Here is a 27,165-nt window from a genome sequence, read left to right as displayed (position 1 = left end):
GTGAAGTCAAATGGGCCTTAGAAAGCATCACTACAAACAAAGCTAGTGGAGGTGATGGAATTCCAGTTGAGCTATTCCAAATCCTGAAAGATGATGCTGTGAAAGTGTTGCACTCAATATGCCAGCACATTTGGAAAACTCAGCAGTGGCCACAGGACTGGAAAAGGTCAGTTTTCATTCCAATCCCAAAGAAAGGCAATGCCAAAGAATGCTCAAACTACTGCACAATTGCACTCATCTCACACGCTAGTAAAGTAATGCTCAAAATTCTCCAAGCCAGGCTTCAGCAATATGTGAACCATGAATTTCCTGATGTTCAAGCTGGTTTTAGAAAAGGCAGAAGAACCAGAGATCAAATGGCCAACATCCGCTGGATCATGGAAAAAGCAAGAGAGTTCCAGAAAAGCATCTGTTTCTGCTTTATTGACTATGCCAAAGCCTTTGACTGTGTGGATCACAAGAAACTGTGGAAAATTCTTCAAGAGATGGGAATACCAGACCACCTGACCTGCCTCTTGAGAAATTTGTATGCAGGTCAGGAAGCAACAGTTAGAACTGGACATGGAGCAACAGACTGGTTCCAAATAGGAAAAGGAGTTCATCAAGGCTGTCTATTGTCACCCTGTTTATTTAACTTATATGCAGAGTACATCATGAGAAACATTGGACTGGAAGAAACACAAGCTGGAATCAAGATTGCCAGGAGAAATATCAATAACCTCAGATATGCAGATGACACCACCCTTATGGCAGAAAGTGAAGAGGAACTCAAAAGCCTCTTGATGAAAGTGAAAGTGGAGAGTGAAAAAGTTGGCTTAAAGCTCAACATTCAGAAAACGAAGACCATGACATCCGGTCCCATCACTTCATGGGAAATAGATGGGGAAACAGTGTCAGACTTTATTTTTCTGGGCTCCAAAATCACTACAGATGGTGACTTCAGCCATGAAATTAAAAGACGCTTACTCCTTGGAAGGAAAGTTATGACCAACCTAGATAGCATATTCAAAAGCAGAGACATTACTTTGCCAACAAAGGTCCATCTAGTCAAGGCTATGGTTTTTCCTGTCATGTATGGATGTGAGAGTTGGACTGTGAAGAAGGCTGAGTGCTAAAGAATTGATGCTTTTGAACTGTGGTATTGGAGAAGACTCTTGAGAGTCCCTTGGACTGCAAGGAGATCCAACCAGTCCATTCTGAAGGAGATCAGCCCTGGGATTTCTTTGGAAGGAATGATGCTAAAGCTGAAACTCCAATACTTTGGCCACCTCATGCAAAGAGTTGACTCATTGGAAAAGACTCTGATGCTGGGAGGGATTGGGGGCAAGAGGAGAAGGGGATGACAGAGGATGAGATGGCCGGATGGCATCACTGACTCAGTGGATGTGAGTCTGGGTGAATTCCGGGAGTTGGTGATGGACAGGGAGGCCTGGCATGCTGCGATTCATGGGGTCGCAAGGAGTTGGACATGACTGAGCGACTGATCTGATCTGATCTGACCTGACTACATTTCAGACTGTTTGTTGACTGTGAGGGCTACTCCATTTCTTCAAAGGCATTCTTGCCCACAGTAGTAGATATAATGGTCATCTGATTTAAAATTTCCCATTCCAGTCTATTTTAGTTCACTGATTCCCAAAATTTGATGTTCATTCTTGCCATCTCCTGTTTGACCACTTCCAGTTTACTTTGATTCATGAACCTTGACCACTTCCAATTTACTTTGATTCGTGAACCTAATATTCCAGATTCCTATACACTATTGTTCTTTATAGCATCAGATTTTACTTTCACCACCAGACACATCCATAACTGGGCATTGTTTCCTCCTTGGCCTAGCCTCTTCATTCTTTCTGGAGCTATTTCTCTGGTCTTCTCCAGTAGCATATTGGGCACCTACTAAACTGGGGAGTTCATCTTTCACTGTCACATCTGTTTGTATAATGTGTACACAGACATAAACAAATGAGATCTAATGGCTTTACTTAAAGCTTAGATATGAGCTTTACATATATAAGGTATCTTTTTTTTTAAACAGGTATTATAATGTTGTTGTAAATTCATTAGTTAGCAGTTGGAATATCTTAAAGTTGCTTGCTCAGATGATTAAGGCTTACTATGTTAGGTTTGGCTGAGGAAACATTTTTAGCAGTTTCGATTTAATACTGGCACTTTTTTTCAGCTCAATCTTGCAGATCCTGTCAGCTTAACTGGGGCTTAGTCTAGGTCCTTGCGACCTGTATTCATATCCTGGTTTACATATTTGCGAGGCAAAGGCAATTCTTTAGTTTTTCATAGAATGATTGTGTCGCCTAAAGTTTTCAGTTCAGTTCAGTCACTCAGTCGTGTCCGACTCTCCTGACCCCATGGACTGCAGCACGCCAGGCCTCCCTGTCCATCACTAACTCCCAGAGTTTACTCAAACTCATGTCCGTTGAGTTGGTGATGCCACCCAATAATCTCATCCTGTCATCACCTTCTCCTCCTGCCTTCAATCTTTCCCAGCATCAGGATCTTTTCAAATGACTCAGTTCTTCACATAAGATGGCCAAAATATTGGAATTTCAGCTTAAGCATCAGTCCTTCCAATGAATATTCAGGACTGATTTCCTTTAGGATGGACTGGTTTGATCTCCTTGCAGTCCAAGGGACTCTCAAGAGTCTTCTCCAACACCACAGTTAAAAAGCATCAATTCTTCAGTGCTCAGCTTTCTTAATAGTCCAACTCTCACATCCATACATGACTACTGGAAAAACCATGGCTTTGACTAGACAGACTTTTGTTGACAAAGTAATGTCTGTGCTTTTTAATATGCTGTCTAGGTTGCTCATAACTTTTCTTTCAAGGAGCAAGTGTCTTTTAATTTCATGGCTGCAGTCACTATCTGCAGTGATTTTGGAGCCCCCAAAAATAAAATATCACTGTTTCCATTGTTTCCCCATCTATTTGCCATGAAGTGATGAGACTGGATGCCATGATCTTAGTTTTCTGAATGTTGAGTTTTAAGCCAACTTTTTCACTCTCCTCTTTCACTTTCATCAAGAGGCTCTTTAGTTCTTCTTTGCTTTCTGCCATAATGGTGGTGTCATCTGCCTATCTCAGGTTATTGATATTTCTCCCCTCAATCTTGATTCCAGGTTGTGCTTCATCCAGCCCAGCATTTCTCATGATGTACTCTGCATATAAGTTAAATAAGCAGGGTGACAATATACAGCCTTGACATACTCCTTTCCTGATTTTGAACCAGTCTGTTTGTTCCATATCCAGTCTAACTGTTGCTTCTTGACCTACATACAGATTTTTCAGGAGGCGGTCAGGTGGTCTGATATTCCCATCTCTTGAAAAATATTCCACAGTGTGTTGTGGTCCACACAGTCAAAGGCTTTGGCATAGTCAGTAAAGCAGAAGTGGATGTTTTTCTGGAACTCTTCTGCTTTTTTGATGATTCAAGGGATATTGGCAGTTTGATCTCTGGTTGCTCTGCCTTTTCTAAATCCAGCCTGAATATGTGGCACGGGTGGGTTTGATCCCTGGATTGGGAAGACCCCCAATGATATCATATGGTATTTGTCTTTCTCTTTCTGACTTATTTTGCTTAGTATGATAATCGGTGGGTCCATCCATGTAGCTGCAGATGGCATTATTTCATTCTTTTCAATGGCTGAGTGCTATTCCATTACATACATAATGGAATAACATAAAATATTTATGTGAAAGTGTTAGTCTCTCAGTCATGTCCAACTCTTTGAGACCCAATGAACTGGCTATTCTGTCCATGCAATTCTCCAGGCAAGAATACTAGAGTTGGTAGACATTCCCTTCTCCAAGGGATCTTCTGACCAAGGTTTGAACCCAGGTCTCCCACATTGCAGACAGATTTTTTACCATCAGAGCCACCAGGGAAGCCCAAATAGTTTTATATACTATTTATTCCATTATATAGATATATTCTATTATATGTGTGTGTATAAACACACACACACACATACACATACACATGTCTGCTAAAAAAGATGTACAACGTGAGAGTTGCAAGTTAAGTCTTATTGGGGGCAAAATGAGGACTGCAGTTGGGAGACAGCACCTCCGATACCTCTGAGAAACTGCTCCAAAGAGGTCATGGGGAAAGGTCAATATAAATGATGCTGGTGAAGGGAGAGTTCGCACAACCACTTACCTTACAAAAGGTTTTCTGTTAGTCACAAGGAGCTAATGTCGCCATGAAGGGATTTAGTGCTTTTCTAGATACAAGGAGATGAAAGGATTGGGATCATAAAATCAGTTCCTGAAAATATCTATCTAGAGACCTGTTCCACCAGTTTTCCTGGAACACAATGTGTCTCATTCTCTACCCTGAACTCCCTTCAGTGCATGTCAAAGGTCAATGGCTGCAGCAGCACCAGATTGTCTCTGTAGAGGCAGATGACAAATACCCTTGGCAAGGGCCAATGTGTAGTTCACACATACCACACAACAACACACACACATACCCCACATATTAATTATCTGTTCACCGGTTGATAGACATTTAGGTTGTTTCCATGTCTTGGCTACTGTAAATAGTGCTGCTATGAATGTACAGATGCATCTATCTTTTTGAATTAGAGTTTATCTAGGTATATGCCCAAGACGCAGGATTGCTGGATCCAAGCCAGGCTTCAGCAATATGTGAACCGTGAACTTCCTGATGTTCAAGCTGGTTTTAGAAAAGGCAGAGGAACCAGAGATCAAATTGCCAACATCTGCTGGATCATCGAAAAAGCAAGAGAATTCCAGAAAAACATCTATTTCTGCTTTATTGACTATGCCAAAGCCTTTGACTGTGTGGATCACAAGAAACTGTGGAAAATTCTTCAAGAGATGGGAATACCAGACCACCTGATCTGCCTCTTGAGAAATTTGTATGCAGGTCAGGAAGCACCAGTTAGAACTGGACATGGAGCAACAGACTGGTTCCAAATAGGAAAAGGAGTACGTCAAGGCTGTCTATTGTCACCCTGTTTATTTAACTTATATGCAGAGTACATCATGAGAAACATTGGACTGGAAGAAACACAAGCTGGAATCAAGATTGCCGGGAGAAATATCAATAACCTCAGATATGCAGATGACACCACCCTTATGGCAGAAAGTGAAGAGGAACTCAAAAGCCTCTTGATGAAAGTGAAAGTGGAGAGTGAAAAAGTTGGCTTAAAACTCAACATTCAGAAAACGAAGATCATGGCATCCGGTCCCATCACTTCATGGGAAATGGATGGGGAAACAGTGGAAACAGTGTCAGACTTTATTTTTCTGGGCTCCAAAATCACTACAGATGGTGACTGCAGCCATGACATTAAAAGGCACTTACTCCTTGGAAGGAAAGTTATGACCAACCTAGATAGCATATTCAAAAGCAGAGACATTACTTTGCCAACAAAGGTTCGTCTAGTCAAGGCTATGGTTTTTCCTGTCATGTATGGATGTGAGAGTTGGACTGTGAAGAAGGCTGAGCACCGAAGAATTGATACTTTTGAACTGTGGTGTTGGAGAAGACTCTTGAGAGTCCCTTGGACTGCAAGGAGATCCAACCAGTCCATTCTGAAGGAGATCAGCCCTGGGATTTCTTTGGAAGGAATGATGCTAAAGCTGAAACTCCAGTACTTTGGCCACCTCATGCGAAGAGTTGACTCCTTGGAAAAGACTCTGATGCTGCGAGGAATTGGGGGCAAGAGGAGAAGGGGACGACAGAGGATGAGATGGCTGGATGGCATCACTGACTCGATGGACGTGAGTCTGGGTGAACTCCGGGAGATGGTGATGGACTGGGAGGCCTTGCGTGCTGCGATTCATGGGGTCGCAAAGAGTCGAACATGACTGAGCGACTGATCTGATCTGATCTGATGGTCATACTGTTTTTAGTTTTGTGAGGAACCTCCATACTGTTTTCCATAATGGCATACCAATTTACATTCCCACCAACATCATAAGAAGGTTTCCTTCTCTTCATACCCTGTCTAATATTTATCATTTGTAGACATTTTAAGAGCTTCCTTTGTAGCTCAGTTGGTAAAGAATCTGACTACAATGCAGGAGACCCAGGTTCCATTCCTTGGTTCGGAAGATCCCCTGGAGAAGGAAATGGCAACCCACTCCAGTATTCTTGCCTGGAGAATCCCATGGACTGTAACCTGCCAGGCTCTTCTGTCCATGAGGTCACAAGAGTTGAACACGACTTAGCAACAAACCACCACCACCACCAGACATTTTAATAATGGCCATTCTAACCAGTGTGAGATGGTACATCATTTTTGTTTTGATTTGCATTTCTCTAATAATTAGTGATGATGAGCATCTTTTCATGTGCCTGTTGGCCATCTATATGTCTTTGGAGAAATGTCTATTCAGATCTTCTGCTCATTTTTCAATTAGGCTATTTGAGGTTTTTAGTTATTGGGTTTTATGAGTTGTTTGTATATTAAACGCTTGTTGGTCACATCATTTGCAAATATTTTCTTCCAGTAGGTAGATGGTCTTTTTGTTCATGGTTTCGTTTGCTGTGCAAAAGCATAAAAGTTAGATTAGGTCCCATTTGTTTGCTTTTGCTTTTATTTCTTTTACCTTGGGAGACTGATATAGGAAAATATTTGTTTTGTTGTTGTTCAGTGCTGTGTGTGACTCTTTGTGATCCCATGGACTGCAGCATGCCAGCCTTCCCTATCCTTCACTATCTCCTAGAGTTTGCTCAAATTCGTGTTCATTGAGTTGATGATGCTATCTAACTATCTCACCCTCTGCCACCCCCCTCCTTTTGCTTTCAGTCTTTCCTAGCATCAGTCTTTTCCAGTGAGTTGGCTCTTCCTATCAGGTGGCCAAAGTATTGGAGCCTCAGCCTCAGTCCTTCCAGTGAATATTCAGGGTTGATTTCCTTTAGGATTGACTGGTTTGATCTCTTTGCAGTCCAAGGGACTCTCAAGAATCTTCTCCAGCACTGCAATTTGAAGATATCAATTCTTTAGTGCTAAGCCTTCTTTATGGTCCAGCTCTAATATCCATACATGACTACTGGAAAAACCATAGCTTTGACTAGGTGGACCTTTGTCAGCAAAGTGATGTTTTTGCTTTTTAATATGCTGTCTAGGTTTTGTTACTGAATTGCAAGTCCATGTGCCTGACACACAGCGAGGCCCATCGATATGTCGACTAAATAAGATGTATAACTTGAGAGTTGCGAGTTAAGTTTTATCTGGGGCAAAATGAGGACTGCTGCCCGGGAGGCAGCATCTCAGATAGCTCTGAGAGACTGCTCCAAAGTGGCAGTGGGGGAAGGTCAATATATAAGGTTTTGGTGAAGGGGGAGTTCAATATCAGGAAGCACTTGTTTTACAAAAGTTTCTTTGTTAGTCATGAGGATCTGATGTCACCATGAAGAAATTTAGTGCCTCTCTAGATATGAGGAGATGCAAGGATTGAGATCATAAAATCTGTTCCTAAAAACATCCAACTATCTAAAGACCTGTCCCACCAGATTCCCTGGAGCACAGAGTGCCTCACTCCACCCTGACCTCCCTCAGGGGTTGTTGAAGGGCCACAGCTATAGGCACTGGTTTTAATCTCCTTAGAGGCAGGTGGCAAATGCCTTTGTTGTTCAGTCATTGTCAATGCTCTTGGTAAGTGCCAATTTGTAGTTGACAGATACTAAAACATTAGACTTTGGAACAGAAAGTTTATTACAGATTCATACAAAGAGGTGGCTCATGCCCTAAGAACCCCAAAGTTACTGCAAGCTTTCAGCAAGCCATTTTAAAAGCAAAAGGTGAGGGAGGGGCATGGTTAGTTATTGCTACCTTCATGGTGTCAGATCCTTTGATCTTGAGGTCTGGTCATGGTCAGGTAACAATGTTCCTGTAAATCTATACAAAATGAATGTTATTCTCTCTCTTGACAAGAAAGGGCATGGTTCCAATGTACAACTTTCACCCTCCAAGATCTCAGGCCTGGCTAAGAGGAGGCAAATCTCAGTTGGCAGCTCCTTCAGGACCAAGTTTCCACATTCTGCCCAGCTGACACCCCTGAGGGAGCCAGGCACGCAACCCAACTGGCCCTCAGTCTTCTCAGGATGCCCAAATGGGGAGACCAGGTCTCACAGACTGCGATCAAGGCATATGGCCACTGCTATTCAGTTGCAGAGACAGGGATGGGGGAGAGGTTCACCGCTCCTCAAGGCTAGTGGAGGGCCTCGGTGAGGTCCCTGGAGCCTTGCAGGATGTTCCCTGGAGCCTCCAGCACTGACCCAAGCCTGGGTGAGCTGAAGGGTCTTCAGGAGGAGGCCTGAATCTGCCTCTTACTTCCTTCTCTACCTGATGACCACCACACCACTAACCCTTTGCTGAATCGCTTCTCTAAATGCCCCTCATTGACAGTTACTTGTGGGGAAGGCCCACTACATCACTGACCAATAACAGAGCTGAACAGTTAATGGTTTCTCATTGACAATTGGTTGCTTGTAGGCAGGCCCCACTGAGGCAGCAACCAATGGCTGAGCAAGATTTATTGCCTGGTAACAGGGTGGGGAGTCATCAGGCACAGCAATGGCTGCCTGCTAAGGGCTGTGCTCATCCTGCTCTGTTACAGTTTGTCATAGCTTTCCTTCCAAGGAGCAAGTGTCTTTTAAAAAATTTCATGGCTGCAGTCATCATCCACAGTGATTTTGGAGCCCAGGAAAATAAAAATCTGTCACTGCTTCCACTTTTTCCCACCTGTTTGCCATGAAGGGATGGCATGCCATGATCTTAGTCTTTTCCTCGTTGAGTTTTAAGCCAGCTTTTAGTGTCTTCTTTCACCCTCATCAAGAGGCTCTTCACTTTCTGCCATTAGAGTAGTATCATCTGCATATATCTGAGGTTGTTGATATTTCTCTCAGCTATCTTGATTCCGCAGGTGATTCATCAAGCCTGGCATTTCTCATGATGTACTCTGCATATAAGTTAAATAAGCAGGGTAACAATATACAGCTTGGTCATTCTCCCTTCCCAATTTTGAACTGGTCCATTGTTACATGTAAGGCTCTAACTGTTGCTTCTAGGTAAGGCAGTTTGGTATTCCTATATCTTTAAGAACTTTTCACAGTTTGTTGTGATCCACACAGTGAAAGGTTTCAGTGTTGTCAATGAAGCAGAAGGAGATGTTTTTTGGAATTCCTTTGGTTTCTCTATGGTTCAACAAATGTTGCCAATTCAATCTCTGGTTCCTCTGCCTTTTCTAAACCCAGTTTGTGCCTTTGGAAGTTCTTGGTACACGTACTACTGAAGCTAGCTTGAAAGATTTTGAGCATAATCTTACTAGTATGTGAAACGATCCCAGTTGTATCGTAGCTTGAACATTTTTTGGCACTGCCCTTCTTTGGGATTGGAATATTAACTGACCTTTTCCAACCTTGTGGCCACTGCTGAATTTTCCAAATTTGCTGACATATTGAGTACAGCATTTCAACAGCATCATCTTTTAGGATTTGAAATAGCTCAGCTGGAATTCCATCACCTCTGTTAGCCTTGTTTGTCATAATTCTTCCTAAGACTCATTTGTTTTCAAACTTCAGGATGTCTTATTATATCTGTCCCTTTCTCCCTCTCCCCAGACAATCACCTTGCCTTCTTGCATTTCTTTTTCTTTGGGATGGTTTTCATCACCACCTCCTGTACGGTGTTATGAACTTCTGTCCATAGTTCTTTAGGCACTCTATCTACCAGATCTAACCCCTTGAATCTGTTTATCACCTCCCCTGTGTAATCATAAGAGGTTTGCTTTCCTGAATGGCCCAGTGGTTTCCCTTACTTTCTACCCTTGAAGTCTGAATTTTGCCGTAAGCAGCTCATGATCTAAGCCACAGTCAGCTCCAGGTCTTGTTTTTGCTGACTGTATAGATCTTATCCATCTTTGATGGCAAAGAATATAATCAATCTGATTTCTGTATTGACCATTTGGTGATGTCCATGTGTAGAGTTGTCTCTTGTGTTCTTAGAAAAGGGAGTTTGCTATGACCAGTATGTTCTCTTGACAAAACTCTGTTAGCTTTTGCCCTGCTTCATTTTGTACTCCAAGGCCAGAGTTCCTATTACTCCAGGTATCTCTTGGGTTTCCTAGCACCACTTGCTATAAAAACTGTCTTTTCTCCTTTGTGAATTCTTCCCTCCTTTATTAAAGATTAATTGCCCGTAGGTGTGTGGCTTTATTTCTGGGTCCTCTATTCTTTTCCATGGGTGCATATGCCTGTTTCTGTGCCAATGCCACCATGTTTTTGATTACTGTTGCCTTGTAGTATTGGAGAAGGCAATGGCACCCCACTCCAGTACTCTTGCCCGGAAAATCCCATGGATGGAGGAGCCTGGTAGGCTGCAATCCATGGGGTCGCTAAGAGACAGACACGACTGAGCGACTTCACTTTCACTTTTCACTTTCATGCATTGGAGAAGGAAATGGCAACCCACTCCAGTGTTCTTGCCTGGAGAATCCCAGGGACGGCGGAGCCTGGTGGGCTGCCGTCTCTGGGGTCGCACAGAGTCGGACACGACTGAAGTGACTTAGCAGCAGCCTTGTAGTATAGCCTGAAGTCCAGGAGAGTTATACCTCCTGCTTTGTTCTTTCTCCTCAGGATTGCTTTGGCAGTTATGAGTCTTTTATTGTTCTATATAAATTTTAGGATTATTTGTTCTAGTGAAAAGTATCATAGATAATTTGATAGGGATCACATTAAATCTGTAGATTGCTTTGGGTAGTGTGATTATTTCAACAATATTCTTTCAATACAAGAGTATGGGTTATCTTTCCATTTCTATGAATCATCTTCAATTTCCTTTATTAATGTTTTCAGTTCTTAGCATATATATCTTTCACCTCCTTGATGAAGGAGTTTATTTCTTCAAGTTTATTTCTAAGTATTTAATTTGGAAGGTGTTTAAAAAAAATTTTTTTTTAATTTTAATTGGCAGATAATTGCTTTACAATTTTGTGTAAGACAGGGTGTGCTTTTTTAAAGGATTGCTTGTTTACATTCACCTTTTGTTACTTCATTGTTAATAAAGAGATGCAACCAAGTTCTGTGTGTTAATCTTGGATCCTGCTACCTTGCTGAATTCATTTGTCAGTTTTAGTAGATTTTGTGTGAAGTCTTTAGGGTTTTCTATATATAATATCATATTGTCTACATATAATGACAATTTTACATTTTCCGTACCAGTTTGAATATCTTTTTTTTTTTTTCTTTGTGGATATGCTAGTGGAAAGTCATCTCAGATTTTGTCTGTCTGTAGTTTTTAATTTCACTGTTACTTTTTGGAGGATATTTTCACTGCATGTAGGATACTAAGTTGACAATTGTTTTGCTTTTAGCAATTTAAGGATGTCATTCCATTTATTACGGTTTACATTGTTTCTTATGAGAAACCAGCAAAAAATCTTGTCTTTATTTCCTGATATGCATGTGTCTTTTTTTTTTTTTTTTCTGGCTGTTTTTTAATACTTTCTTGATATTATTAATTTTTAGCAACTAGATTATTATATGTTTTCAAGTAGTTTATTTTGTGTTTATCCTCCTTGAGATTTGTTGAATATTTGGGACCTGTGGGTTTATAGTTTGCAAAACCTCTGGAAAACTTCAGCCGTTCTTTCTTTCAGTACGCCTGTGTGTGTACCTGCTTTGTGTCTCTAACTACACTGTTCTTAGACGGCCTGCTATTTTCCCAGAGGTCAATGAGGCTTGGTTAATTAAAAAAATTTTTTTCTTTCTGCTTCAATTTGGATGGTTTCATTTTATATACTGAATTTTCATTTCCCGAAGTTCCATTTGATTCTTTTTTTTTTTTTCTTTTTTTTTTTCTTTTTTTTTTTTAAATTTTTTATTCCTTTATTTCTCATGTGTTCCCCATCCTGAACCCTCCTCCCTCTTCCCTCCCCATACCATCCCTCTGGGTCGTCCCAGTGCACCAGCCCCAAGCATCCAGCATCGTGCATTGAACCTGGACTGGCATCTCGTTTCATACATGACATTTCACATGTTTCAATGCCATTCTCCCAAATCTTCCCACCCTCTCCCTCTCCCACAGAGTCCATAAGCCTGTTCTATACATCAGTGTCTCTTTTGCTGTCTCGTATACAGGGTTATCGTTACCATCTTTCTAAATTCCATATATATGCGTTCATATACTGTATTGGTGTTTTTCCTTCTGGCTTACTTCACTCTGTATAATAGGCTCCAGTTTCATCCCCCTCATTAGAACTGATTCAAATGTATTCTTTTTAATGGCTGAGTAATACTCCATTGTGTATATGTACCACAGCTTTCTTATCCATTCATCTGCTGATGGACATGTAGGTTGCTTCCATGTCCTGGCTATTATAAACAGTGCTGTGATGAACATTGGGGTACACGTGTCTCTTTCCCTTCTGGTTTCCTCAGTGTGTATGCCGAGCAGTGGGATTGCTGGATCATAAGGCAGTTCTATTTCCAGTTTTTTAAGGAATCTCCACACTGTTCTCCATAGTGGCTGTACTAGTTTGCATTCCCACCAACAGTGTAAGAGGGTTCCCTTTTCTCCACACCCTCTCCAGCATTTATTATTTGTAGACTTTTGGATCGCAGCCATTCTGACTGGTGTGAAATGGTATCTCATAGTGGTTTTGATTTGCATTTCTCTGATAATGAGTGATGTTGAGCATCTTTTCATGTGTTTTCTTTTTCTCATCTGATTGCTATGTCTAAGACTTTCAATACTATGTTGAGAAGTAGTGAGAACAGGCATCCTTCCCTTGTTCCAGATTTTTGGGGGAAGGTTTTCAGCTTTTCATGTTGAATATTTTATGGGCTTGTGTTTGTCATAGATTTGGTTTCCCTGGTGGCTCAGCTGGTAAAGAGTCCGCCTACAATGTGGGAGACCTGGGTTCAATCCGTGGGTTGGCAATCCCCTGGAGAAGGGAATGGCTACCCACTCCAGTATTCTGGCCTGGAGAGTTTCATGGACTGTATAGTCCATAGGGTCGCAAAGAGTTGGACATGACTGAGTGACTTTCGCTTCACTTTTGTCATAGATAGCTTTTATTATGTTGAGATATGTTCCCTCTATACCTACTTTGGTAAGAGTTTTTATTGTGAATGGATGTTGAATTTTATTGAATGTTTTCTGTATCTGTTGAGATGAATGTGTAAAAGGTTTTGGCTTTTCTTTTGTTGATGTGGTGTATCACATTGACTAATCTGCATATGTTGAACCATCCTTGTGAACTTGGGATGAGTCTCGGTTGTGGTATACGATCTTTTTTATGTGTTGTTGGATTTGAGTTTGCTGATATTTTGTTGAGAATTTTAAAATCTGTATTCATCAAAGATGTTGGTCTCTAATTTTATTTTTTTGACTTCCCTGGTGGCTCAGAGGGTAAAGCGTATGCCTACAATCCAGGAGACCTGGGTTCAATCCCTGGGTTGGGAAGATCTCCTGGAGAAGGAAATGGCAACCCACTCCAGTATTCTTGCCTGAAAAATCCCATGGACGGAGGAGCCTGCTAGGCTACAGTCCATGGGGTCGCAAAGAGTCGGACATGACCGAGCAACTTCATTTTTTAATTTTTTTAATAATATCCTTGTCTGGTTTTGGTATTGGGGTGATGGTGGCTTCATAGGATGTCTTTGAGAGTATTCCTTCCTCTTCAGCCTTTTGAAAGAATTTGAGAAGGATAGTTATAAGTTCTTTGTTGTATGAATGATAGAATTCAGCTGTGAAGCTATCAGGCCCTGGACTTTTGTTTGTAGGCAGTTTTTTTAAATTACTGATTCTGTTTCTTCTAGTGATTGTTCTTTTCAAGTTATTTAGTTATTCTTGATTCAGTTTTGGTGGGCTGTATGTTTCTAGAAAATGGTCCATTTCTTCTAAGTTGAAAATCTGTTGGCAAATAATTGTTCATAATTCTATTATGATTTTTGTATTTCTATTGTATCTTGTGATTTCTCCTCTTTCATTTAATATTTTGTTTAATTGGAACTTTTTACTTTTGGGTAAGCTTGAACAGAGGTTTGTCAGTTTTGTTTACCCTTTCAAAGAACCAGCTCTTGGTTTTATTTTTTCCTGTTGTTCTTAATCTCTATTTTATTACTTTCCTCTCTGATCTTTATGATCTCCTTTCTTCTGCTGACTTAAGATTTTCTTTGTTCTTCCTTTTCTAATTCTTTTAGGTGGTGGGTTAGGTTGTTTATTTGAGATTTTTCCTTGTTTTTTTTTTTTTTTTTTTAAAGAAGGGACTGTATCACTATGAACTTCCCTCTAAGAACTGTTTTTGCTGCATCCCATAGATCTTTTATGATTGTGTTTTCACTGTCATTTACCTCAAGGTATGTTAAAATTTCTTCTTTGATTTTGTCATTGACTCATTGATGTTTTAGTAACATGTTGTTTAGTTTCCATGTAATTTTTTTTCTCGTTTATTTTTCTATTGATTTCTAGTTTTATGCTATTGTGGTTGGAAAAGATATTTGAAATAATTTCCATATTCTTATAATTTTTGAGGCTTATTTTGTGCCCTGGTATGTGCACTTGAAAAGAATGTATATTCTACTTCTCTTGAATGTAATGTCTTGAAAATATCAATTAAGTATAACTGTTCTATTATATAATTTAGGATCTCTATTGCTTTATTGATTTTCTGTCTCAAAGATCTGTCCATTGATATAAGTGGGGTTTTAAACTCACTTACTATTGATTTATTTCGGTTCATTTCTCCCTTTATGTCATTTAATATTTGTTTTATATATTTGGGTGTTCCTGTATGGGGTGTAATTACATTGACGAGTGTAGTATCCTTGCCTTGTATCCATCCTTTTTTCATTATGTAGTGCCCTCATCTTTCTTTATAGCCTTTGTTTTACAGTTTATTTTGTTTGATATGAGTATTGCAACCCCCACTTTCTTATTTGTTTGCATGAAATATCTTTTCCCACCCTTTCACTTTTCATCAACATGTGTCCTTTGCCCTAAAGTGGGTCTCTTGTAGGCAGCGTGTTGGAGGCTCTTGCTTTTTTTATTTTTTAAATTCAATCTGCCATTCAGTGTTTTTTGATTGGAGCATTTGGTTCATTGACATTCAAGGTAATTATTGGTAGAGATGTATTTATTGTCATTTTAAACCTTGTTTGTCTGTTGATTTTATATTTCTTCTTTTGCCCTTTTCTTTTTCCTTTTGTAGTTTACTTTTCTTTTGTATTATGTTTATGTTCTTTTTGATTTCTATGAATATGTTGTATGTTTTTGATTTGTGGATAGCCTCTTTTTCAGGTATGTTTACACCTTCCTATATCTACTTGCCTTAGGCTAGTAGTTGTATAGACTCAAACACATTCTAGGAAAAAAAAATCTATATTTTCTTATTCTCCTCTTCCCTTCATTTTCTTACTTTGATGTCCTCTTTTACATCTTCATGTTCATCCTTTTGTTGCCCATTGTGGTTATCATTGCTTTCACTTCTGTCTACTGGCTTATTTAAGTGATTTACTTTCCAGTTGTATTTTTCTCTTTTCTATATAGATTCTTACTTCTTTTCTGTTTAGGGAAGACCTTTCAGCATTTCCTTTAGGATAGGTTTGGTATTACTTTATTCTTTTAGTTTCTGCATTTCTGAGAAATTCTTTCTCTTTCTCTACTCTGAATCATAATCTTGCTGGTTAGAATATCCTAGTTTGCAGATTTTCCCCTTTCAGGACATTGAATATATCTTACTACTCCCTTCTGGTCTGCAACCATTTCTGTAGGTAAATCAGCTTATAGCCTTATAGGGTTCCCTTGTATTTAAACTCTTTTTCTCTTGCTGCCTTTAGAATCCTCTCTTTTAAAAAATGTATTTATTTTTCTTTTTTTTTTTTTTTTTATTGGAGTACAATGGCTGTACAATTTATGCTGGTCTCTGCCACACATTAACATGAATCAGCCACAGGTATACATATGTCCCGTCTCTCTTGAACCTCCTTCTACCTCCCACCCCATCCCAACCCTCTAGGTTAGAATCCTCTTATTTTTAACTTTTGATATTTTTATTATAATATGTGTTGGTGTAGGTCTGTTTGGGACCCTCTGTGCTTCCTGTACCTGGATATATATTTCCTTCTTAAGGTTTAGGAAGTTGTTGGCCATAATTTCTTCAAATATGTTTTCAGTCTCCTTTTCTCTTTCTTCTGAAATCACTGTTATGCATAGATTGACGTGCTTTTTATTATCCACAGGTCTTTTATATTGCTTTCATTTTTTTCATTTGGCTTTCTGTCTACTATTCTGATTGAGTGATTTCCCTTATTCTATCTTTCAGGAACCTTATTTGTTCTTTTGCATTATTCATTCTGCTGTTCAATGCCTTTAGCTCAGCTTTCATCTCAGCTGAAATTTTTCCTGTTTTTTTTTTTTTTCTCCTAGTTTCTTTTTATAGTACTCTGCATTTCTGTTGACAGACTTTCTTAGTCCATATAGTATTTTCATTATCTCCTTTTTGAGTTCATTGAATTTTAAATTGAAGAAATCTGTTTTGTTTGTTCTTTCAGGGGAATTCTCTTGACCTTTTAATTAGGCATAGTTTCTCTGCTTCTTCATTTTACTTAAATTTCTCTTGCTGTATGAGTTTAGGAGGAACAATTTCCCACTGTGGTCCTAGAGGGCTGTTTTTATGTGGGAGTATCCTGTGTAGCCCTAGCCTGTGTGGGTTTAATATTTTTTGGTGTGAGGACTGTTTTAGTGTACTTGCCTGCCAGTTCTTTTCTCGGTGTATGCTGGACATTATCCCCTTGTAGGAGGTGTGACTGGTGTTGTGGTGATCAGAGCCTGCCCTGGTTATTGAGTGGGTCCTTCTTTGTGCTCTGTGGTTGCCTGGATCTGTTCCCTAGCTGTTGGAGTGGAAGCCCCCAGATCTGTTTCTGAGCTGCAGTGCCAGGCAGATGAGAATAGAGCACTCCCACTGGGAGAGGAGCCAGAGTGTTTCTCTGCTAGAGCTGTTTACCAGCGAGTGTGCTCTGCTGTGTCACCTGTCACTCGTTGTGCTGATACACGAGGCACACCGTTGTTGGCCCCATCGGTTGGCCCCATCTCAACCTTAGAATGCCAGTGGTTGGCCTTGGTGTCCCTCAGTTGTTGTTTTCACAAGTCTACTAGCACGGATCCACTAAAGTCATGTCCTGGGACTGTAGTAGTCGAGCACCTGGACCCACTGTGGGAGCTCTTGAGGCAGTTCAGACTCTGGCCCAGCCCAGCCCCCATGCACATGCCCTGTGGCAGCCCCCATTGTCCGCTCGGATGTCTTACAGATGTTGAATCTACAAAGCTGGTGTTGGAAGTGTAAATTTGCAACCTTCTGGGAGAGATTTTAGCCCTGCTTTCTAAGTCATGTGGCTCCTGGGGCTCACCTGTGGTTTCAGCCTCACCTCTGTGAGTGGGCAACCCATTGGCATCTGCTCCCAGAGCTGGCTGAGGTGGCAGCTGGGGTGTGAGAGCCCACAGAGGCAGGAGTGCCCCTAAAGTGGTGGCTGAGGCAAGTTCTCGGGGAGTCCACATTGTGGCAGGGGCTGGTGCTTGGAAAAAGAGGCTATAATGGCAGCCCCTCCCCTCCCTTCACACACCACTTAACAATGGTGCTTTGCTTCTGTGGTGGTTCTGGGCTTCTTCTGTGAACACCCCTAGTTGTGGCCTACACTCTCCAGCCCCTTTTGGCTGTTTCTGCACAGCCAGTAGCGGTTCTCTCCCTGGGTCTGTCCTCTAAACCCTGAGTTCCAGCACCCAGCCCTGGCCTGTACCAATGGACACACCCATCTCAAGCTGGGGCTTGCAGGGTGGTGGCAGGGACCATTTGTACAGGTCTCTCTCTGTTCTGCCTACTGTAAACCAGTTGTTGCTCTTTCCACTGAAACTTCCTGTCTATATTGACCTATATTGACCATTCTTCCTGCCAGTAAGAGGGCTTCTCAGGGTACAGGAACATTTCCTCTTTTTCAATTGTCTCCCAGAGATGCAGGTCCTATCCTTCTTCTTGTTCCTTTTTTCCTTTCATCCTACCTGATTGTGTGGAGATCTTTCTTTTCCTTTCAAATGTTTGAGGTCTTCTGCTGGTTTCAGTAGGTGTTCTGTGAGGGCTGTTCCATTTGTAAATACATTGTTGATGTATTTGTGGGAGGAGGTGAGTTCCATGTCCTTGTACCCTGCCATGTTTTCGTGCAAGACTTTAGATCCTGCAAGTGATAGAAAGCTGAGATGTCACCAAACTTCTGAAAAGGAGTTATGTGAACTCTTGGTGTTTACTTTCTAATGAAGGTTTTTTTTAAAACATGTTAAATATGAGGCACAATTTGATCTAAGATTCTTTCATAATCACCTGATAGTGAGGTTGAGGAAAGTAATTATCCCTTGAAAGTGAAAGTGAAATAAAGCAAAGTCACTCAGTTGTGTCTGACTCTTTGCAACCCCATGGACTGTAGCCTACCATGCTCCTCAGTCCATGGAATTTTCCAGGCAAGAGTACTGGAGTGGGTTGCCATTTCCTTCCTCAGGGGATCTTCCCAACCCAAGGATCAAACCCAAGTCTCCTCCATTGCAAGAGGATCCTTTACTGTCTCAGCCACCAGGGAAGCCCTGATTATCCCTTACCCACCTTTAATTGTAGGTAGCTATTGGTATTTACCAAAAAACCTAAGAGTTGTGCATGACTGATTTATAACAGGCTCCAAAGTAGTTAACAGTCTTTATAAAAATGATTATTAAAACGTACTAGATGTATAAATAGAAAATAAGATTAAAAACTATGAAATCACTCAAGTAACTTTTTTCTGTCCACAATATCCATCTTTAGAAACATCAAAAAACTTCAATCACAGCCTTAAGTCACAGAGTCAGGTAGGTCATGATTGAAAGAAACTTTCAGTGTCATTCAGGATAGTCCTTTAATTTGTTATTGTCTTTCCCTAGACCTTTGATTTAATTGTTCCAAGGATTAATCAAGATCCTCTATGAAATCTCTCTCAAGTTCTGATCAATCCTTTGTTCTCTCCATTGAACCGTAAGGTTTAATTATTACAAATTTTATCTGTGCAGATAAAATTTCATCTGTTTACCCATAGACTTTTGTTTGCTCAGCTGAATTTGTCTAGAACTTTAAGATCACACTTTCTAATGTTTTGACCATATAACAGATTCTCAGTGGTATTTACTTTTCATCAGTTCATTTGATCTTTATAAAATGCTATGAATTAAGTATTATCTCCATTATTCAGATAAGGAACTTGGAGTCAGAAATGTAAGTAATTTCCCCAACATCATTCTTGGTAAATGAAGAAGTTGTTACTCAAACCCAAGTCTATATACAGAGTCAAAACTCTTGATATTATAAACTATATGATACAATAAAATATGATACTGTTTCTCAATCTGTTAGGTGGGACAGTATATGAGATTTAACACAGTACCCATCATAAATATATTTAGATCAATAAACATCTAATTTAGTAGTAAATAATCTTTTCTTTTTTCTTTTGCCATTTTAGATGGATACTTTTTAGCTTTTGAAGTTTAAACTAATTGGCCATGAAAATTTTGCAAAATACTAAAGACTTCTCTTCTGCAAGGGAAAAGAACTTGGGTGGGCAGGAAATGATGGAAGTAGGGAAGAAAAGACCAAAGAAAGGGTGGCAGAACTCCAGAGTCCAAAAAACTGGGGGTCCACTAGGAAACATGATTGGAAAGAGAAGCCAGTGTTTAGAGGGAAGAGCCATTGCAAGGGGCCTCATTTGGATGCTTAGGAACATGGATGAGCAGGGTGTTTACAGGCTGATGGTTCACACTTTCCACTTGCCAGTTCTTTTTCTTTGGTCTTTGCCTTACTATTATCAGTCTAATCCATACCATGAACTCAAGGACCTCTAAAATCCCAAATGAAAAACATTGTTATCTATGGTGGTGGTGGTGGTGGTGAGGATAAGAAGCCATTACATACTTTCTTAAGAGGATTTTAAACTGAACTTGGCTTCCTGGTTAGTCTAGTCCACCATCATATCATCACATTTTTATCAGTTCTTGTGAAATAGTTATATGCCTATTATTGTTCTACTATACAGTAGTACTAGGTATTGGAGGTAAAAAGAAATGAGTAAGGTATGAATCATCTTTGTCTACAGGAAACAGAGTACCTTGTGTTTGGTTGATATTAAATATTTGTCACATTTCATTTTCATTCAGAGTTCCTGGACTCAGCTAGGATTAGCTGGATGAAGTATCTCTTCACCAAAACGTCAATCTTCAGCCTGTGTTTCTTTTTCACTGTCTACTTTTCTAGCTTTTGTGTATTTTCTTCTTGGATTTTTTGCTTCTTCCTCACTTCCTGTACCAGCATGGTGTCTTTGACTGTTCCCCTCCCAGCACCGGGCACCTAGGGCGTCACTTGATTTTGAGGGACCCTTGTCCTTTATCCTATCTGATAGCTTCCTTCCAACTAAATGTAGGGATTCTGGTGCCAGCCCTCAGTGTTCAGTTGAGAAGAATAAAAGAAAAACAACTAATCTGAGGTTACTTGAGGTACTTGATAAATTATAGAAGCAAAGATTTCTGGAGTTAGAAGTTACTTTCATTCCAAATCAAAAGCCTAAGCTAAGGAAAGTTAGGTGTCACAAGGCTGATGATACAGGTCACTCAAGGGGGTACAACAGGAATTTTTTTACTTCAGTTCAGGTATTCTCTTTACTAAAGCACAAAATGCCACAATATATATCACATCTTAAGACAGTTTAGAGATGAGAAAGAGTGGAGCAGGCAAAGCTTGCCTCACCTCTCAAATGACACCATGCAACTTATGCTACATCTTATGCTGGTTCCTGTTTCCTTATGTGGCCAGTCTTGAACGTTCCAGGGTAAAGTGAATAAATTGTCTGAAAGAGCTAAACAACAAGCTGATCTGACAAGACCAACTCAAGCTGCTTTTGCTTTTAAAAAATATTTTAGCTAAAATATATTTTGACGTAAACACTCCTTGAAGGATTTGTCTGGCAGAAAATAGAACATTGATTGTAAATGGCCTCTTGGCACAGAGGCCCAGAAATCAAAGGAATTTAGAGAAGAAAATTCTCCAAACCAGTGGCAGTTATTTGTATGTTGTTTCCAGGTCAGAGGGCCAAATGTATACACCAGAACTTTCCAGATTAAAAGGGCAGGTATATATTTCAAACAGCTTGTCACCTTCTCTCTCTCTCTCTCTCTCTCTCTTTATTTTTCCTGGGATTTTTTGTTTGATTGCATTATATCTATAGATTTGAGACAAACTGACTCAATGTTGTGTTCCTAGCCACTAAAATGCTGTGTCTCTACATTTATTTTACAATATTTTGTATTGTTCAGCATATATGATTTATACTTATTTGTTACATTTATCCCTATATTTTATTATATAATATATAATAAATTAATATATATTTATATATAATAAATATTATATAATTAATAATATATAACATATGTATTCTATATATTTGATGCTATAGTAAATGACATTGTTTTCCTTTTGCTTATTTGTAAAATATAAAGATACAATTGACTTTTTTGTACACTGGCCTTATATGTTGGAGCTTACTAAATTCACTTATTAGTTACAGAGGCTCTATTTTAGATTCCTTAGGATTTTCTGTGTATATGATCATGTCGTCTGCAAATAATGACAGTTTAACTTCTTCCATCTCAATATGTAGGGCTTTGTTTTGTATGTACCTATTTTCAGTAAAAGTGGTAAGAGTATCTTTACCTTCTCTTGATTTTAGGGGAGTATATGATTTTTTCACCATTAGGTGTGATATTGGCTGTTGGTTTTTCCTAAATGTCCTTTCACAGGTTGAGGTAGTTACCTTCTGTTCCTTGTCTCCTGAAAGTGTCTGTCGTGGGTCGGTGTTAAATTTTATGAGATAGTTTTCTAAATCTATTTAGATGATCTTTTGATTTTTTTTTATATTTAGTAAGTATGCTGAGTTGATTTTTTCCAGCTTTCTTGAAATACAATTTATGAAAAATATTGTGTAAATTTAATGTCATCACAATGATATATGTACACAATCTGAAACAATTACCACAATAACTTTAGTTAACGTATTTTTCATCTCACATAGTTACGTTGTGTATGTGTTAAAGAGAGAGAGATAAGAACTTTTAAGATCTACTCTCTCAGCAGCTTTCAAATATATAATACATTATTGTTAACTACAGGACCATGCTGTACATTACCTTCCCAGGGCTTATTTATATTATAACTGGAAGTTTGTACTTTTTTACCCCCTTTACTTATTTCCCCAAGGTCTCAGCTCTTATCTCTGGCAACTGCCAACCTTTTTTCTGTTTTTCTGAGTTTGACTTTGTAGATTCCACATGTAAGTTAGAGTATATAATATTTGTCTTCTCCAACTTATTTCCTTTACCAGAATGCCCTCAAGGTCCATCTATGGTGCCTTGGCAAGATTTATTTCTTTTTTTATGGCTGAATGATATTCCATTGTTATATCTACCACAATTTCTTTGATTCATTCATCCATAGATGGACACTTAGGTTATCCACAGCTTGGCTATTGTGAATAATGCTGCACTGAACATGGAGGTACAGATACTTTTTTTGAGTTAGTATTTTCTTTTCCTCCAGGTAAATACCCAGAATTGGAACTGTTGGATCATATAGGAGTTCTGCTTTTAATTAATTAATTAAAAGTATAGTTGATTTATGGAGAAGGGAATGGCAACCCACCCTAGTATTCTTGCCTGGAGAATTCCATGGACAGAGGAGCCCAGTGGGCTACAGTCTGGGGTCACAAAGAGTTGGACACGACTGAGTGGCTAACACGCACACACACATACTTGATTTAGAATGTTGTGTTAATTTCTGCTGTACAACTAAGTGATTCAGTTATACACATATACATACATATTTTCTTTTTTACTATTCGTTCACATTATGATTTACTATAGAATATTGAGAATAGTTCTCTGTACGTTAGGACCTTTTTGTTTATCCATTCTGTATATAATAATTTACATCTACTAACCCAAACCTCCCACTCTATCTTTCCCCCAAATTCCCCCTTCCTAGTCAACCACAAGTCTGTTCTGTATGTCTGTGAGTATGTGTCTAAATCACAGATAGGTTCGTTTGTGTCATAATTTAAATTTCACACATAAGTGATACATGGTATTTGTGTTTCTCTATGTGACCGGTTTTGACTTCAATTATTATGATATTTGTAGGTGCATCCATGTTGCTGCAAATGGCATTATTTCATTCTTTGTTTTGGCTGAGTAGTATTTTGTTGTATATATGGACCACATCTTCTTTATCCATTCATCTATTGATGGACATTTAGGTTGTTTCTATATCTTGGCTGTTGTGAATGTAATGAACATGGAGGTGCATGTATCTTTTTTAATTATAGTTTTGTCTGGATATATGGACAGGAATAGGATTGCTGGATCACCTAGTAATTCTATTTTTAGTTGTCTGAGGAACTTCCATACTATTTTCTGTAGTGGCTGTACCAACTTACATTCCCATATTCAGAGTAGGAAGGTTCCCATATCTCCATACCCTATCCAGCATTTTTTATTTGTAGACCTCGTGGTTGTTGTTCAGTCACTAAGTCATGTCTGACTCTTTGTGACCCCATGGACTGCACCACGCCAGGCTTCTCTGTCCTTCACTATCTCCCAGAGTTTGCTCTAACTCATGTCCATTGAGTCGGTGAAGCCATCCAACCATCTTGTCCTCTGTCACCCCCTTCTACTATTGCCTTCAATCTTTCCCAGCCTCAGGGTCTTTTTCAGTGAGTTGGATCTTTGCATCAGGTGGCCAAAGTAATAGAGCTTCAGCTTCAGCATTGGTCCTTCCAATGCATATTTGGGATTGATTTTCTTTAGGATAGACTGATTTGATCTCCTTGCTACCCAGGGGATTCTCAAGAGTCTTCTTCAGCACCGCAATTCAAAAGCATCGATTCTTTGGCCTTAGTTTTACAAATGTTTAATTTTAAATCAGCTGTTTCACTCTCCTGTTTCACCCTTATCAATAACCTCCTTAGTCCCTGTTCACTTTCTGCCATTAGAGTGGTATCATCTGCATACCCGAGGCTGTCGATATGTCTCTAGGCAATTTGATTCACTCTTGTGAGTCATCCAGCCTGGCATTTTGCATGATGTACTCTGCATGTAAGTCAAATAAACAGGGTGACAATATACAACCTTGTCTTACTCCTTTCTCAATTTTGAACCAGTCCATTGTTCTATGTCCAGTCCTAACTGTTGTGTCTTGACCTGCACACAGATGTCTCAGGAGGCAGGTAAGGTGGTCTGGTAGTCCCATCTCTTTTAAGAATTTTCCAGTTTGTTGTGGTCCACACACTCAAAGGCTTTCATGTAGTAAATGAAGCAGAAGTAGATTTTTGTGTGTGTAATTGCTTTGCTTTTTCTATGATCCAGCAGTTGTTGGCAATTTGATTCCTGGTTGCTCTGCCTTTTCTAAATCCAGCTTGTGCATCTGGAAGTTCTCAGTTCATGTACTGTTGAAGCCTAGCTTGAAGGATTTTGAGCATTACCTTGCTAGCATGTGAAATGAGCACAGGTGTATGGTAGTTAGAACTTTTTTTGGCATTGCCCTTCTTTGGGACTGGAATGAAAAACTAACTTTTGCAGTCCTGTGGTCACTGCTGAGTTTTCCAAATTTGCTGACGTATTTAATGCAGCACTTTCACAGCATCATCTTTTAAGATTTGAAATAGCTCAGCTGGAATTGTATCACCTCCACTAGCTTTGTTCGTAGTAATGTTTTCTAAGGCCCACTTGACTTCACACTCTAGGATTTTTGGTTCTAGATGAATAACCACACCATTGTGGTTATCCAGGTCATTAAGACCTTTTTGTATAGTTTTCCTGTGTACTCTTGGCACCTCTTCTTAATATCTTCTGTTTCTGTTAGGTCCTTACCCTTTCTGTCCTTTATCACTCCCATCTTTGCGTGAAAGATATATCCCCTTTGTATCTCCAATTTTCTTGAACAGATCTCTAGTCTTACCCATTCTATTGTTTTCCTATATTTCTTTTCACTGTTCACTTAGGAAGGCTTTCTTATCTCTCCTTGCTATTTTCTTGAACTCTGCATTCTGTTGGTGTATCTTTCCCTCTATCCTTTGCCTTTTGCTTCTCTTCTATTCTCAGCTATTTGTAAGGCCTCCTCAAACAACCACTTAACCTCCTTGCATTTGTTTTTCTTGGGGATGGTTTTGGTCATCACCTCCCACTCACTGTTATGAACTTCCATCCATGGTTCTTCAGGCATTCTGTCTACCAGATCTAATCTCTTGAATCTATTTGCCACCTCCACTGTAAAATAATAAGAGTTTTGATTTAGGTCATACCTTAATGGTCTAGTTGTCTCCCCTACTTTCTTTAATTTAAGGCTGAATTTTGCAATAAGGAGTTCATGATCTGAGCCACAGTCAGCTCTGGTTCTTGTTTTGCTAACTATACAGAGATTTTCTATCTTCAGCTGCAAAGAATATAATTAATCTGATTTTGGTGTTGACCATCTGTTGATGTCCATGCGTAGAGTCATCTCTTGTGTTATCGGGAGAGGGTGTTTGCTATGACCAGTGCATTCTCCTGGCCAAACTCTATTAGCCTTTGCCATGCTTCATTTTGTACTCCCAGGCCAAATTTGCCCGTTATTGTGGATATCTCTTGACTTCCTACTTTTGCATTACAACCCCCTACAATGAAGAGGACATATTTTTTGATGTTAGTTTAAGAAGGTCTTGTAAGTCTTCATAGAACCGTTCAACTTCACTTTCATTGGCATTTGTCATTGGGGCATAGACTTGGATTACTGTAATGTTGCATGGTTTCCCTTGGAAACAAACTAAGATCATTCTGTCATTTTTGAGATTGCACCCAAGTACTGCATTTTGAACTCTTCTGTTGACTGAGGGCTACTCTATTTCTTCTAAGGGATTCTTGCCCACAGTAGTAGATATAATAGTCATCTGAATTAAATTCGCCCATTACTGTCCATTTTAGTTCACTGATTCCTAAAATGTTGATGTTCACTCTTGCCATCTCCTGCTTGACCACATCCCATTTACCTTGATTTACCTAACATGAATCAAGGTTCCTATTCAGTATTGTTCTTTACAGCATCAGACTTTACTTTCACCACCAGACTCATCCACAACTGAACTTCGTTTTCACTTTGGCCTAGCCTCTTCTTTCTTTCTGGAGCTATTTCTCTGCCCTTCCCCAGTAGCATTTTGGACACCTACTGACATGGGGGGCTCATCTCTTGGTGTCACGTTTTGTTTGCCTTTTCATACTGTTCATGGGATTCTCACAGCAAGAACACTAAAATGGCTTGCCATTCCCTTCTCCAGTGGACCAAGACATTTTAATGATGGCCATCCCGACCAGGGTGAGGTGGTACCTCATTGTAGTTTTGATTTTCACTGCTCTATTATTATTTAGCAGTGTTGAACATCTTTTCATGGGCATATTGGCCATTTGTATGTCTTTTTTGGATAAATATGTATTTTGGTCTTCTGCCCATTTTTTGATTGGCTTGTTTCTTTGTTGAGCTGTAAGAGCTGTTTGTATATTTTGGAAATTAATCCCTTGTCAGTCACATCATTTGCACAATATTTTCACAATTTGTCACAATATTTTGTCCCATTCTATAGGTTGGCTTTTCATTTTGTTTATGGTTCCCTTTGCTGTGCAAAAGTTTGAAAGTTTATTTTTGCTTTTATTTCTATTGCCTTCAGAGACTGACTTAAGAAAATATTGATATGATGTATGTCAGAGAATGTTTTCCTATGGTCCCTTCTAGGAATTTTATGGTGTCATATCTTAGGTTTAAGTCTTTAAGTCATTTTGAATTTATTTTTGTGTATGGTGTGAAGGTGTGTTCTAATTTTATTGATTTACATGCAGTTGTTCAACTTTCCCAAAACCACTTGCTGAAAAGACTTTGTTTTTCCCATTATATAGTCTTGCCTCTGTTGTCAAAGATTAATTGTCCATAGGGGAGTGGGTTTCTTTCTGGGCTCTCAGAAAGTTGGTCCATACATCTGTTTTTGTGCCAATTCCATGCTGTTTTGATTATTGTGCTTTGTAGTA

The sequence above is a fragment of the Bos taurus genome, chromosome 4 (genome assembly GCF_002263795.3).
Source record: "Bos taurus isolate L1 Dominette 01449 registration number 42190680 breed Hereford chromosome 4, ARS-UCD2.0, whole genome shotgun sequence".
NCBI lineage: Eukaryota > Metazoa > Chordata > Mammalia > Artiodactyla > Bovidae > Bos > Bos taurus.
Note: the sequence above shows the minus strand (reverse complement) of the source record.